This window comes from Saccopteryx bilineata, chromosome 6, assembly GCF_036850765.1.
Source record: "Saccopteryx bilineata isolate mSacBil1 chromosome 6, mSacBil1_pri_phased_curated, whole genome shotgun sequence".
Lineage (NCBI taxonomy): Eukaryota > Metazoa > Chordata > Mammalia > Chiroptera > Emballonuridae > Saccopteryx > Saccopteryx bilineata.
Genome location: NC_089495.1, coordinates 158,436,023 through 158,452,088, shown reverse-complemented (window position 1 = coordinate 158,452,088; position 16,066 = coordinate 158,436,023). Strand labels below are relative to the sequence as shown.

Sequence of the window (16,066 nt, the reverse complement as noted above, 5' to 3'; positions counted from 1 at the left end):
TCTTATCAGGTGCTTATCACAACCAGTCATTCCGGAGACCATATTTATGTAATGCAAACAAAATGGGCATTTATCCTGGCCGGTTGGCTCAGCGGTAGAGCGTCGGCCTAGCGTGCGGAGGACCCGGGTTCGATTCCCGGCCAGGGCACACAGGAGAAGCGCCCATTTGCTTCTCCACCCCTCCGCCGCGCTTTCCTCTCTGTCTCTCTCTTCCCCTCCCGCAGCCGAGGCTCCATTGGAGCAAAGATGGCCCGGGCGCTGGGCATGGCTCTGTGGCCTCTGCCTCAGGCGCTAGAGTGGCTCTGGTCGCAACATGGTGACGCCCGGGATGGGCAGAGCATCGCCCCCTGGTGGGCAGAGCGTTGCCCCTGGTGGGCGAGCCGGGTGGATCCCGGTCGGGCGCACGCGGGAGTCTGTCTGACTGTCTCTCCCTGTTTCCAGCTTCAGAAAAATGCAAAACAAAACAAAACAAAACAAAAAACAAACAAAAAACAACAACAAAAAAAAACGGGCATTTACTTTAACTACTCAGATTTTATTTTTGGAATCAGACTAATTTCTGTTTGACTCTCATCTCTACCACTTACCCATGTGGCTTCAAACCCATTATTTCACCTCTTTGATCCCCATCCCTTTGAAAAGGATAATAATGAGCATCCCTTTGGTAACACTGAATGACAGCTGGCACCTGCCCGTGGGAGGGGTTTTCATAGGGAGTTTATCACTTGGATAAAACCGAATATTTCTTTACCTTAGCGGATCTGAAACCGCTCCTGTGACAATGACATAGGCAGAGGTTTGAATTTTTAAAAGATCACGATGTGGAAAATGACTGATTTGTCTACATTAAACCATGTGCACACCAAAGAATGCCCCTGGCCCTAACTCTTTTCTTGAACCTATTACCCCTCAGGCCAGCCCTTCCCAATCTGTCTTCCCTGACCTCAGAGGCAGGGCTGGCCTGAGGAGACAGCGCTCATCAGAGGGGTGTGGCCCAGGGATGGAATGTGAAGCTGAACATCACTGGTCAGAAAACCTTATGGCAAGCAGGTCAGGGCTTATCTACATTGTCAGAACTACCTTTGCTATGGCAACAGGATTCTACCTTCCTCACTACAAAATCGCAACTGCTTCGCACTTTCATAAACCTGAGAACAAGAGGTATGTTTCTTGGAGTTGAGTCACTTGAGGTATTATTCTGAGTTTAGCTATTAATTCATATCACGGTCTATATCAGAGTTTCCTTCCTTTCTGAGACGGAGCTAGTGATGACTCCATCTCCATTTAGTTTGTTCTTGCTGTGCTCCAGGCCCCCTATCGAATGTGATTAAATAATACCTAAGAGGCGGGCGTTATTAGAGACTTTCGGAAAGGCGGCGGAGAGAAGTGAAGGGATTTGGGAAGGTCACGTTGCTAATCGCTAGCTAGTTTGTGCTCTCCCCTCAGGATACGGGCTTTCAGAACCTCTGGGAATACTGCCTCTTGCTCCTTCTGAATTCTCAGAATTATTTCAAGGCTCATAAGGAAATAAAAGGAGCAGGGGAGCTTTTATAAATAAAAAGCTTAAAGAGTTTTATAAATAAGACATATTTATAACAAAACCCACAGCCAGGCACCCATGCAGTCCTGGAACTGCCAAATAGACTGGCTGCATGATTCCAGCCTGCACTCCTGCCCCCAGTGACATGTAAACTGAAGCCAGGGGATGTGCAGGGTTTATTTACTCCATAGCAACCATCCAGAGTGCAGATTGATCGGCAACAATGAGTAGAAGAAAAACATTAAAAATTAGAAAGCCCGGTGCTTTCTGCCTAATCAGCCTTCAGTGCTTGAAGAGCTTATGATTTATTGCAGTTAGCTTTCAGCAGAGTTTTTCCCTCCTAATGACTCATTACAGTATCTCTGTCTATATTTTTGGTTATAAAGACACAATTAATTCCAAACCAATAACAGCACTTTGTATCGCACAGTTTCAAACTCTCCACGCTACTTTGTTGTCCCTTTGGAACAGTGGACGAGTGACAGAGATATATAAAAAAAAAAAAAAAGATGGTTTTATGAATGATTGTTTCCATAGGAAATTAAAAACTCATCCTTTTCCACATTGTCCCACGTCAGTAAGAAATGTTCGGCTGGCGAAGTCATCATGCTTTTAGTCTCTTTCTCTCTGAATGTTCCTTCCCTTAACTGATCTATAAATGGCACATTCTTAATCTGTTCAGTTCAGCACCCCCCAGGGATTACACGAGCCAAAGTAAGATGATTCCCAGGCACAAACGGTAGAGCAATAAAGAATGCCTACTGAGCCAAAGGAAGCATCACAGAGGTGCCTATTAGCAGGCATTCTACGAAAAAAGAATGAGCTTAAGAGAGCAGGTGAGCAATAGGCTCAGGCTCAAGTCACTTTGCAACCTACTACAGAGTCTTACCTTAGTTACAGATAATGAAGTTCAGGTCTGAACCCCACATTCGTTTCATCCTGGAAGAGCACTGCAGCTAGACACCTCAGGGTTCTTTCTCCTCTGCTCCTTCAGGCATTCCCTCGAGCTGTCAGCACCTACCACCATGGAGATGAGAAACCTCACAGGAGAATCTTGTTCTTCTTTGCCTTTCCGGACACATTCACCACACACAAAGGCCACTCTTGTGAATCAACACTTTCTTTAACTGGTTCTCATGCCTACACGTAGTAGACAGACAGTCTTGCCAATGGTGGCTTACGGAGAACAAGAATAAAAAAGAATCTTCCCCACACCTATCTATATCTTTAGCATTTGATCAATTTTTTTGTGAGCTTATTCAATAATAAGAATCTCCCCAAATCCAAAAATGGCCAAAAATTGCCCCTACACTTCTTATGGTCCCAGAAGGCTAAATTTCCTTTTATCAATTCCTGCAGGACTTGTACAGCTTCCTCCAAGTGGGTCCTTCTTAAATGTAGGTGCTCTGTTACTGTCATTATAAAGATTTTTCTGTGTAAATACACACCCTCACTACGTAATCCTACACCTAAGGCAAACAGCTTCTTGCCCAAGATCATTTCATCTGGGTTCCAAGGAAGTGTGTGCTCCTAGAAGACCAGTGACAACCTCAGTAAGTGGTTCCAAGGACAGAGTGGAGATGTTTATCTGGGATGCTGGTTTTGTTCTGTGGTTTGTTTGTTTGCTGCTTCTATATTTGGGATAAAGGAGCGTCTAAGCTTTGTACCCAATGTCTATTTTTCACACCTATAAGGAAATTGTATAATTTGAGTGAAGTAGTCATGAAAATGTGGCCATTTATAAGAAATTGAGTGAATGCTCATGGCATTTACTGAGATGACAGGACTGGGAGAGAAGAGATTTTGATGAGATCAGGCATATTCAGGGTGACATGGCCGTAGACGAGAGAAAGAATTTTGAAGCGGGGGACTTAATAGTGAGAGTGAGGTTTTGTTGTGGTAATTAGATACGGTTTCTGACAACCAAATGAAGATGTCAGGTAGACAATATATTATTTTGGTGTTGAAAAGAGAGATGTGGCCCTGGTCAGTTGGCTCAGTGGTAGGGGATTGGCCTGGCATGGAAGTTCCAGGTTTGATTCCCGGCCAGGGCACACAGGAGAAGTGACCATCTTTTTCTCTATCCTTCCTCGCCCCTCTCCATTCTCTCTCTCTCTCTTCCCCTCCCACAGCCATGGCTCAGTTGGTTCTCATTGGCCTCCATGAAGCATCTGCTTCAGGTGCTAAAAATAGCTCAGTTGCAAGCATGGCCCCTGATGGGCAGAGCATTAGCTCCAGATGAGGGTTGCTGGGTGGATCCCAGTCAGGGTGTATGAGAGAATATGTCTCTTTATCTCCCTTCCTCTTTCTTGTAAAGAAGAAAAAAAGAAGAAGAAATGAGCGATCCAGAACAGAGGTATAAGATGAGGAGTTATCAGTGTATACATAGTATTTGAAACAACGAACATGGAAGAGACCACACAAGAGCTGGAGTAGTTAGAAGCTCTGGAGCAACCTGATTTGAAGTTGGGAAGATGAAGAGAAAACAACAAAGGATACTGAGATGGAGGATTACTGGAAACTGAAGGAAAACCATGACCTATGGTGTGAAGTGAGGAAAGCAGGACAAGAAAAAGGAAGTGATCATCTGGCAGAGATGAAAGATAGGTCAAGGTGTGGACTGAGAATTGACCATTTGATGTGGCAATGTGATGTCACTGGTGACTTTGAGGAGAGATGTCTCAATAGAGTTTAGGAGGCAAATGCCTGATTAGACTAGGAATAAGGGGTGACAGGGTGAGAGGAAGTGAACACAACAACACATCCCATCTGCAGGGAGTTCTGTTGTCAAATGGAATAGAAAAACGTAATAATGAATGGGAAGGGACATGGCGGTCTGAAGGGTTTATTTTTCATGATGAGAGCTTTTGATTTTATATTGTTTTCATGTGGGAGATATTATAATTCATCAGATAAGATCTTGCTGAATAATTGATTTTTAAGTGAATGTCCTACAATTACTTTTGTGTGTCATTTCTATTAAAAATAAGTCTTGTCCTGGCAGTTGGCTCAGTGGTATAGTGTCAGCTGGCATGTGGAAGTTCACATTTGATTCCCAGCCAGGGCACACAGAAGAAGCACCCATTTGCTTCTCTACCCTTCTCACTCTCCTTTCTCTCTATCTCTCTCTTCCCCTCCCACAACCCAGGCTCCACTGGAGCAAAGTTGGCCCAGGCGCTGAGGATGGCTCCATGGCCTCTGCCTCAGGCACTGAAATGGTTCCGGTTGCAACAGAGCAACGCCCAGATGGAAAGAGCATCACCCCCTATTGGGCTTGCCAGGTGGATCCCGGTCAGATGCATGAGGGAGTCTGTTTCTCTGCCTCCCCGCTTCTCACTTCAGAAAAATTATAAATAAATAAATAAATAGTCTTTATGGTAGAGTTGAAGAAGGTATTCTGTGTGGCCTCATGGTTTCACTACAGAGTCCACAGAATAATCAAACTGGTTAACTCAGTAAAGTAATTTGAAACAGAGAAAAACAGTCTGACTTTTTTGTGGTACAATGTAGATAGCAGCTAATAGACAGAATGGTTTGTTTTAACTTGGTTTTCCATACCCAAAGAAAAATTTTAAGTTGTTTTATCAGCCTCAGCCACTGCTGACACCATGCCTTTAGGTAGACCCAAGCCAACCTCACAGGTACCATTTTTTGCTTACCAGAGGGCTTCCTATGATTCTTATAACCTGGCTACCACAGGATACAGAAGAAGTATCTGAACTCCTTACTACTAAACAATGTGGTCCCCATCCACTACTTATGAAAGTCTCTCCCACTACTTGTGATTCTAAAATTACTTGAAACTCACTTATTTTCTTCTCTTTGGCCAAAGTGCGCTAAAGTGAAATAGATTACCCTATTTGATTTCAAAATCTGGAGTCAGAAATAACTCAGTAGTATGTTGGTAGGCATGTACTTCCTCTCAAATTGGTTAATTTTAAAATTGAACAGTGAGAATTAATGAGTGTCTGTTTAGGTCCTTTCCCCCCTCTCCACGGAATTTGAGTGAATTGGCTTTCTAGCTAGTTGTTGTACCAACTCCCAAACACACATTTGCCAAGCAATAACCCTGTGAGCCCTGACAAAATGTCTGAGTCAGGCACTGTCAGAGGAGGATTTAGTTCAGAATATGAATTCTCAGAAGAGCACTTATACAACAAGAATTCATTGCCTGAGTGCCTCAACAATATCCCCTCAAGCTGGCCCTCAGTCTGCTTAAGCATCTTTTTTTTTTTTTTTTGTATTTTTCTGAAGCTGGAAACGGGGAGAGACAGTCAGACAGACTCCCGCATGCGCCCGACCGGGATCCATCCGGCACGCCCACCAGGGGGCGATGCTCTGCCCACCAGGGGGCGATGCTCTGCCCCTCCGGGGCGTCGCTCTGTTGAGACCAGAGCCACTCTAGCGCCTGGGGCAGAGGCCAAGGAGCCATCCCCAGCGCCCGGGCCATCTTTGCTCCAATGGAGCCTCGGCTGCGGGAGGGAAGAGAGAGACAGAGAGGAAGGAGAGGGGGAGGGGTGGAGAAGCAGATGGGCGCTTCTCCTGTGTGTCCTGGCCGGGAATCGAACCCGGGACTTCTGCATGCCAGGCCGACACTCTACCACTGAGCCAACCGGCCAGGGCTGCTTAAGCATCTTAACAAGGATCTCACCAACCACCCATGCACTCCATTCCTAGTGATTATGACTCAACTCCACCAATGAGGAAATCCTTCTTTAAACTCAAATAAAAATATGTCTCCCTATAGCATTCACAAGACTTCCTTGTCCTCATGTTGCCCTTCTGCAGAATGTGTCTTGTACTACTTTCAACAGGCAGGTCTTCAGACAAAAAGAAGAAAAAAAAAAGAGAGAGAGAGATAAGAATCTTAATAGTTGCTTCTTACCTCCTAACTTAGTCTTACTTCTTTCAGTGACAAATATATAAAAAGTCTTATTATTCCTGGTATGCAAATTGATTACTTAATATGTCACTTTACAGAGAGAAAAGGGTATGGAAAGATGCTAAAATGATGACTTATTAAGGTGACAGGTGTCAACCAGGACTGCTGCGACATTTGGTCAACTGAATTTATAAGCAGTGGTGTACTTATAAATTTTAATAGTGGGCTCTTTGAGTGGAAAAGGGGGCTGAAATGGTAGTGTTTGCCAATTTCTGTGGTGTAAATACTCCATCCATGGTTGATTCCATGTTACTGATATGACATCTCAGAATGTGGAGGTAGTGAGAGGTGTGCACCGTTGGCTCTTGAGAGGGAGTGTGAGTCTGCTCCAGCACAGCCCCATGTGATGAGCCATGGTGTGCCATGTTCTGCTTGTTCTCCTCTGAATGTCTCTTTTTACATGCCCTACCCATAATCAGTCTAGACTCCACTTGAAATTTTACTCCAAAAATCTAATTCCATCAAAATTCAACTTCAAAGCATCTATGAATTGGGGAGGAGGTAAATAAAGAAAGCCTCTATCTTCTAATATTTGGATCAGAAAAGAAATTGGTCTTTAGTTGCTACATGGGCATATATTCTTATTAAATTACATATACCACTCTGTCTCAGTTTAAATTGTCATTTTTTTAATGAAATGGAAAAGAAATTGAGTTTAAAACTGCTGGCTTGTTCAGAGGGATACTGCAAAAAAAATGATTTGGAGTTTTAAACATTCCCATATAATTCAGTAAGCATTTATTAAGCCCTTAACACGCATTAAGGAAGCTGTAAACAGTCAACTTAAACCCTTACTAATGAATAAACTTGTTTTCATGGTTAGCCTTTTCACTCTTGGATAGGCTCCTACTTTCTTATAAACCATGGATATGTCTGTTTTTGCCCTTCAACGAATTCATTCCTGCAGTAGTTACTCATGAGTTACATTTCACAAAGAATGAACTTTATACTTTTTCTCTAGTCATACTGAATGCAACTGGTTAAGACAAACCTGTGTTAGCACTGGATCAGAGTTAGCAGGAAAAATAAATGCTTATTTGCCTTGACCTTGGGCTCCAGGATGGTAAAATGTATGAGACAGAAAGAGCTGGAGAGGTGAGCAGCATCTGGGAAGTCAGGTCAAAGAATTTTGATTATTCTAAGAAAGGGTTAAAGGGTCTCCACCAAGGGAGTAAGGTGATCTGATTAGCGTTTAAGAGAATGTATTTTGGCAGTGGTGGTGAGAATGAATGGGCCAGACAACAAATGGGAGGGAGGAGGCAGTGAGGGAGATATTGTGTAACCTAGGGGAATAAAGCACAGAGAACAGATTTAAGAGATACTTGGAAATCTGAAGCTGCAATCATCAGAAATCATCAGGGAGGGAGGAGGAAAGGGAAGGAGGCATGAAGACCAATCCAGGATGGACTATTTATAAGAGTGGGCAGATGAAGAACAGACCAGGATAAGTCCAAGGAAAGAACCGACACAGCTGCAGCGAAGTCTACAGGTTGGGTGGGAAGAGAGGGGTGATTTCATTTCCCTGTTAAATAAAAGGATGGTGAGCAGAAGAGACAGGAATAGCAATTTCACGGGAATGGAAAACATGTGAAATAGTCACTGTCGGGAAGTTGGAGGGTATGTTTTGTGGGGCTACATGAAGGGCCTATTCTTAGTAACATTGCTTAAGAATCTAATTGAATGTGTATATTCTGAAAAAGTGTTCCAGGTGCTCCGGATAGGCCTCCCCACTCCCCTCTAATGACCTCTTCCTCTCATTTCTAATGAAACCCACCCAACAAAACAAACACTCTTGGCTTGAAGAATTTTAACAAGGTAACTTGTTACGGTCTCGGTTTCCAGATTGACCACTAAATGGCTTTTGTGACAAAAGAACAGTGAAATTTCCAGAAAATATTTATTCGGAAAACATTTGTTAGAGGCACCTCACCCCCACCCCCACCCCCGCTTCCAAACACATCCCTGACATCAGGGAGGAGGCGAAGCTCACAGGCAGTGCAATCGATGCTGTCCTGGGGTGGAACTCCCGAAATTTATTCAGGGAACAAACCCCAGTGAGGTCATGTCTCGTTTGGGATTAAATGGCTAACTCTGATGCTGTGATCATATTAAGAAAAATGCACATAAAATGCCCAGGAATTTTTCCTTTGTTTGATTCAGAAATTAAAACTTGCACACGTCATGTCTGCAAAAGGCGCATTTCACCATGTCAGATGTTTCCTTTGATAGTAATAGGATGCAAATGAGAATAGAACACAGGCTACTGTCTTCAGCTGGCTAGGTCATGCACCTTACAAGCACCTCTGCAGTTATGTATTTTTAAGTGTGGATTTATCTACACTTGAGGTCAAAACATATTCCTGCTTGACTGATACCAAATTATCCTATCTCTGAGAAGCTTGGTTTGGTTTTTGGTTTAGCAGGTGCATGGCATCTGAATTATGAAGACAATTGCCTTCATTCTCCATATGAGGCTATGTGTATATAGTCTTATAGCAGAGTTTATCTGATACCTCATACAATTTGAAAAACATAGCAAGTTACTAGCAGTTTCCAAATCTTGGCTCCGAATGTTCTGTGTTGTCACATTAGATATAAAAAGATTGCTCATTTGGAAATATGAGCACCTAATTTAATGTAATAATCATAGTTATTACTTCTTGAATACATATTATAAATTAGGACTTTGGTAACCATCTTACAGAAATTATCTGTTTTAATTCTTAAGCAACCCATAAGATAGGAACTAATGTTACTAACAATATTTTAAATAAGACTTAAATATGCTGATAGACTCTCCAGATCTTATTATGAATAAAAGCAATTGGGAGGATTAGAATGAAAATGCTCTAATATCAAAGATTGCACACTTCTCAGTTAACAGAGGCAAAATAGAACTTTTCAAAGAACTAGAACCCATTTGAGCTAAGCACAGGTGTGCACTACTACCCCTGAGTGGTTCCATTAAGAAAACCAGACTGTGCAGGAGACTCACGAGCAGTGAGATCTTTGCTGTGATGACTTGTAAAGAGGACTGAGTCATGCAAATGCCAAATTATCACAGATCTGATCCAGGTCAAAGGAATCTTGACCCAAGTCTGAACAAGTTTTAACAGTGCTTCTGGCTTACAGAATGACTGGCACTACACTTCTTACCAGTGGTCCTAAATGATTCTACACTTTGGCAGATTTATCTTGCCATTTCAATATTTCTGTATAGAAATTTTAATAGATAGTGTAGAAATAAAGACCACCCAACTGAGAAAAAGAATGAACTGCCCTTCAGCATTGGTTACCTAGCAAGGGAACAGCCGTCATTCCTTGTGTTGAGCAGAAGAGACTCAGAGGGAGAGAGTTTCACAGTGAAAAAAGAGGGTGTCAGGTCCACTCTCAGCTGTGGCTTTTGGCATGAGAAGCTGGAGTCAGGTCAACTGGAAGCAAGCATCCTCTGTGATTGGTTTGTGAAAGCATATTTTGCTCTCTCTTATGGGCTCCAAGATAGAAGCAAGGGCAAAAATGAGGGCAGTTGGCAGTCAGTGACTAAGTCTTGACTATTTAGGGCCCACTGCGGTAAAGGTTGTGGTTTGTCCTTCAGGCAATTTACCATAGAGGTTGTGGGTCCCAGCTGTGGTGTCCTATATGGTCTTGGCTATTGTTCATTTGTATATTTAGCTTCCCAACATAAGCAGCGCAATAGGGTGGCAAATGAAATGTGAGACGGCAACCTTACACAGATACACTTCTAGAACCTACATCCTCCACACATATACTTCCTAATTGAATGATTTGTGAATAAACCTTCCAAATAAGTTATTCAGATTCTTCTGTAATATGAGTCAAAAATGCATTCTCTCGCACAGTTGGGGTTTTTTTTTTTTTTTTGTATAGTTGGTTGTTTCTTGGGGCAGCTTGGTTTTCTTAGAAACCTAATTATCAATGAGCCAGTATATTAAAGCTGGATGGATAAAATTGTAATTGAGTCTTTCTGATCATAAGAAACACTATTCTAAGAAATTCTCCACGGTAACAGTTTTTCTGTGGAGAAAAGCCCCGGCCTTGCAGGGGAGGACTTTGCGAACAATAGTTCCTCCCATCTCTCAGGATTGGTGAACTTAGCAAATTGGATGCATCATGTTCTTGGAAACAAGGCATTGTGCCCACTGTGCATTTACTTGCAAGTGTGACTCTATTCTAAAAGTCCAAAATTATTTTAGACCTAGGGGTGATAGTGCATAATAAATTTTGTCTTGGTCAAATCTACCCATTCAAATCTGTCTGAGTGACAAACAGTGAGGTAAATGTATTTACCACATCCCTCATTTTTGCTGCTGGCTGTATTTCTCTGGCTTCATAGCTCTTTGGATGGATGTGTTCGTTTCAATCTTCTGCCAGCCCATCCTTTCCATCCAGATGGTGCCTGAGTATCACTAACTGTCAGCAGCTCAGGTTCATTTAGCTTCTGCAACTTTCTCAACTTCACCAAGGCAACATTGATTCATCAAGAGTCTTTTCGCCACAGAGATGTTTCGTGCACAGATAGATTCATTTGGTACTCCCACCTTTCCACCCTCCTCAAAGGACCAACAGCCGTGGTCAAAACTATTGGCTCAGTTCTTCCATACAGATACTCCTTCAAGATTACTATTATTTTCACTTCAATATTTTTTTCCAAAGCCTTAAGTAAATGCAAATGTTTCTTTTGTTATTTCTCTTTACGCTAGGAAGTCTGGAAAATAGAGCAGAAGCTTTGGAACACAGGGCTGTCTGGGTCGCAAGAGCCCCATTTTGTTTATTATCAGCATTGAGGTTGCCCGCTTGCTGACTGCTTATCAAATCCCAATAGTCATGGCAAATTATAAAAGAACGAGTCTGGCCATGCCTTTTCAAAGAGATTAAAGCTTCAGAACTGTAAGCAGAAAAATAAATGTTTCCATCGAGTATTAGCTTACCATTTTGTAATGGCCAACCAAAAAGTACAACAATAGAGGGATTATTCAGGAAATGAAAAGGAAGTCATTTTTCATTTCACTGTGTTTCTCTTTTCTTTTCTAAGGAAATTATGGAATCTCTCCTCTCTTTGCCATTACAGTATCATCTGTTATGGGTGGAACTGTATGGTACCTGTGAATGTAACCTTATTTAGAAATAAGATCTTGGCAGATGTAATTAAGTTAAAATGAAGTCATTAGGGTAGGTCCTAATCCAATATGGCTGTTGTCCTTATAAGAAGAGAACACACACACACATACATACACACACAGAGAGAAAAGAGAGGAACAAACCATGTAAAGATGGAGGCAGAGATAGGAGTGATGCAGCCACAAGCCAAGAACACCTGGGGCCACCAAAAGCTGGAAGAAGCAGGGTAGGGGCTCTTCTAAAGGTTTTGGAGGGAAGGTGGCCTCAATTCAGACTTCCAGCCTCTGAAATTGTCGTTTTAAGCCTCCCTGTTCTGTCAGCCACAGGGAACAAATACAAATGCCTTTGAAAGGTTATTTTATACCTTTTAGAATGTTCTTCTATGTATCCCTTTGTCTCTAAGGAATCTTTTACTGCAAACTATAGACTAGTAAGTAGTTCAATTATTTCCAGCTATGAAGTTTTTGCCTGACAAAAGTCATGTTCTGAATTTGTTTCCCCAAAATGCCATTCTAGGTGTAAGCTTACTCTTAGATGGGAACCTGTCGCATTATCAAGAGGTGATGAAAATCTTACAAAGTTACTCTTTAACTCTACACGAGAGCTACAGATCACTAGATGTATATTGCCAGGGTATAAATAATGGTTTACTTTTCAATTCTGAATATCCTAGCTAAAGGAAGCAAGCACATATTTGAAAGATGTTGGTTAAAGTTATTTTGATGCTACATAGAAACTGAGACTCATAAAACAGTAAAAACTAAATAAAAAAAATTAAAATCCTACTAGGGTTCACTCAAATGTGCTTTTAAGTAGATAATTTAGGACTCTGTTATTTAGGGGGCAGACTTTTGGGTATTGTCTAATACCTGTGTTCTTGCCCTACGATGAGGCTCTGCTTAAACAGAGCAAGCGTCCTCCCCTCCCCCCACCAAGAACATCATAGTATTCGACATATTGATATTATTTCACAGTGTAGGTCGATGCATTCAAGAGTTTCAAATTAAATGTGAAACTACATGAGAGGGGCAAAAAGGGAAAAGAGACTCTTCATGGAGTAGGAGATCAGTATGATTCAAGAGTCCAGTACAAGCTAAAATCAAGTCCCATTGTCCCTCCGTGTCTCATAAAGGTCGACCTGGGAAATTGCAGGAAACAAGACCCACCCAGGACCATAGCAAAGAATGAGACTGGCAGCCCAGCCAACAGAACAGGTGACATAAAAATATCAGAAGGAGACTATAAAAATCCTAAATGCCCTCAATGAATTGGCAACTCAATCTGTAAGTAGGGCTGTGTGGCTAAATTAGGTCCCTAATCCAGCTCAGAGCAGTCCTTGGGAAAATCAAGTCCAAGCGTTTCCACTGACCTCAATTACCCAAACCATGTGTGCCATTTCATCCCGCCAAAATGTAACAGAGATGGTCTGTTTTTAACAAGCGAAAGGCTTGTGAGGAGACACACGGTGTTTTTAGGTAGACTTTCCCTCTTATCAGAGAGATTTCAAGCCGGTAGACTTGTCTTTCAAGAGAAGGACAAAAACAAAAACAAAAAACAACACTCTCCCCCCCCAAAAAAACCCAACAAATAACAACAACAACAAAAACCCGTGGGACAATGGCCCCATTCAATTATAAAATCACTGTGATCAGCCTTTCTACCGCTGACCCTTTGGACACAGGCAGAAACAGCAGGTTCTGCCTAGATCGAGTTGCCCTGTTTAACCAGCACAAATACTTTCAGAGGAAGATAAGCCAGTGATTAAATCAGAGGTGGAGTCTTAAAAAAAATGCTTGAGCAAGAGACTGAAGGGCTCTCTTGTGGTGCAGCCAGGCAGCTGAGGCTGGACAGAAGTGGACAGCCCCAGTTCCCACGGGTCACAGTCACCTTCCCAAAGCAGCCCTGCGTCAGGGCTGACCCGTCATCAGCACATCCACATCCACTCTGCTTTGATCTTGAGTGTGATTAACCAGAGATTCTAAACAGTTAGATCCCTGTGTTCTATGTAAATACTGGAGTAACCAGCTTTTCATTATTTTTGTTTCGTTTTGTTTTATGCACAGATAAATTTGGTAAACAGAGATATGGTAACCTTTTGAAAATATGTTACATGAGGTTGTAAGTCTAGTTTATAGTTAAGCATTTTCCTCTCCTCTTACCAAGTTAAGGTGATTTATTAGAGTGTCCTCTGGCTATAGATGACCACAATTATGGAAACCCTGTAGTTTTACACTTCAGTACCATAAGGTATTATTTGTTTCTTTTTTTTCCCTTTACTGTCTCCCCCCAAGTCAGGAGTCCCACCCTGGGAACTGCTGAAACAAACAAACAAACAAACATGGCTTTGGCTGGTTGTTTCTCTTTAAACTTCTGAAACCTGGGGGCTCTAAGAGTTTATTGAAAGAAGGTGTCACACTGCTTTCTTTCCTGGTCATTAAAATTCATGTACAGGTTATGCAAGGATCTTGATTCAATCTAGAAACACAAATTTAGGTGGCTAACTGATGTGGCTTAAATCTCCAAATTCCTGTTACAAAGCACCTCCCAATTAAAAAAATTGCCAAATAAATGAGGATAGGGTGACCACAAGTATACAGCATAGCACCTGGCACATGGTAGGTATTTAACAAGTGTTCTCTACTTTTGTAGGGCCCGGGAGAGGACACACAGGGAACCAGGAGCAGAAATTGCCTGGCTTGCTGGCTCCTACCCCTGTACTCCACATAGCTACGTAAGACCAGCTTTCATATGTTCTGGTGAACACCAGTTGGAATTTTTTTTTTTTGATGAGTTTTTAAATTGAATTTATAGATTTAAAAAAAAAGCTGAGGTCTTTTAAATGACAGATATATTTAGATATACACATTTTAAGCAATACAAACTATGGAACAAAAGTTGACCATCGGGCAAAGCTATTGTGACCCAACAGCCACAGTCACGTAGGCAAATGAAATGGTGAAAAAGACAGAGGTTCATGCCCTCTCCCTGACTTCTCACAAGCTCCTAGAGAGAAAAATGCCAATTGGCTTTGTTTAATTTCTTTTCCATGCCAGCCGCTAACTAGGACACCATCCAGTTCACCCATAAGTTAGAAATCGTCATCTCTCCCACATTTAGAAAATAGTGTTGGCCCTGGCCCGTTGGCTCAGCGGTAGAGCGTCGGCCTGGCGTGTGGGGAACCCGGGTTCGATTCCCGGCCAGGGCACATAGGAGAAGCGCCCATTTGCTTCTCCACTCCCACCCCCTCCTTCCTCTCTGTCTCTCTCTTCCCCTCCCGCAGCCAAGGCTCCATTGGAGCAAAGATGGCCCCGGGAGCTGGGGATGGCTCCTCGGCCTCTGCCCCAGGTGCTACAGTGGCTCTGGTCGCGGCAGAGCGATGCCCCGAAGGGGCAGAGCATCACCCCCTGGTGGGCAGAGCATCGCCCCCTGGTGGGCAGAGCGTCACCCCTGGTAGGCATGCCGGATGGACGGGCGCATGCGGGAGTCTGTCTGACTGTCTCTCCCCGTTTCCAGCTTCAGAAAAATACAAAAAAAAAAAAAAAGAAAATAGTGTTGCATCCAAAAAAGGAGGTCACCATATTTCTGTTCTCCTGGAGAACCAAATTTATTGAATGAGTCAGAATGAACCCTTGCAGTAACATTCAGGGCTCTGGGGATGTCAGCATTCCTAAGGGGCCTTCCTTCTGGGTGTGTCCTTTCACATTCTTGCCCCCATCCTCCTAAGAGCTCTGTATCATCGCTGACATTGATCCAATGAAAGAGAAAACAGAACTTCTATAGTGGGGAAGGGCTTTGGCCTAGATCCCTGGGTCGCAAACATTCATGTCCATCAGAACCACGTGGAGGATCTGTGAGATGCAGACACGCTGGACTCCCTCCCGGAGCTGCTCATTCAGTGGGTGTGCGGTGGGGCCTGAGTATCTATAGTTTTTACAGGTTTCCAAAAAATGCTGATGCTTATCGTCTTGGGCCACACTTGGAAAACCACTTGTCTAAATTACAAATCGTAAGTGGCCACGCCTAGATGTAAATCCAAGTGTGTCAGGTAAAAAAAAAAACTCACAGCAATGCCGTTCTGAGAAGGCACCTGTTACCCTGCCAAGATTTCTCTACTGCAGAGATAGAAAAGGAGAGAAAGCACTGTAGTAGCTGCCTGGTGTGTGAGAGGGGCGCAGATCTGGAGTCAAAACCCTGGCCTGTGAGTTATCCTGTCTGCCTCGCCAGCATGTCACCTCACTGAGCTGATCCTCCGCATTTTCATCATTGTCATAAGAATTCTGCTCTAGCTGCTCTCACAATCTCCCTGAGCTGTTTGAAGATAAAAGGTGACAACTGTTGTAGAAGAATGTTCTAAGCCTTGAAGTCCTGCCACAAATGTTGTTTGTTATGCTCATTAGGAATCAAATGGGGGAGAAAGAGCAAAGATGAACAAAACAACAAAAACA

The 16,066-nt window shown here is 42.8% G+C and overlaps 1 protein-coding gene across 2 annotated transcripts in view; it reads right to left on the bottom strand.

Annotated features, from left to right (window-relative positions):
- KCNJ16 (potassium inwardly rectifying channel subfamily J member 16) overlaps nt 1–16,066 on the bottom strand; it is a 48,489-nt gene that overhangs the window by 24,219 nt on the left and 8,204 nt on the right. The window contains exon 2 of one of the 2 annotated variants that reach the window (XM_066235956.1): nt 2,430–2,557. The exons of the other annotated variant lie outside the window; for it this stretch is intronic. The gene's annotated coding sequence lies outside the window, so the exon portion shown is untranslated. The remainder of the gene's footprint in view (nt 1–2,429; nt 2,558–16,066) is intronic. 2 annotated transcript variants of the gene reach the window in all.